Below are 237 nucleotides of genomic sequence, written 5' to 3'. Positions count from 1 at the left end.
CGCTCCCACCAGGAACAGGAGCAAGAGCCAGGCTGCTTTCACTTAAAAAAATAAAAATAAAATAAAATAAAGTCAATTTTATTCAAGAAAATCAAAACGGGCACCCATCGCCACCCACCTCCCGCCGGACAGACCTGGCTCCGCAGTTAAAAACTGAGGACACTTCCCCTTTCCCGAAGGCCACGGTGCCCCAGCCCACAGCACCCACTTCTTGGGGACAGTCCCTCTGCAGGCGCC

This window comes from Antrostomus carolinensis, unplaced genomic scaffold (assembly GCF_000700745.2).
Source record: "Antrostomus carolinensis isolate BGI_N321 unplaced genomic scaffold, ASM70074v2 scaffold31794, whole genome shotgun sequence".
NCBI lineage: Eukaryota > Metazoa > Chordata > Aves > Caprimulgiformes > Caprimulgidae > Antrostomus > Antrostomus carolinensis.
This window is presented reverse-complemented; position numbering follows the sequence as displayed.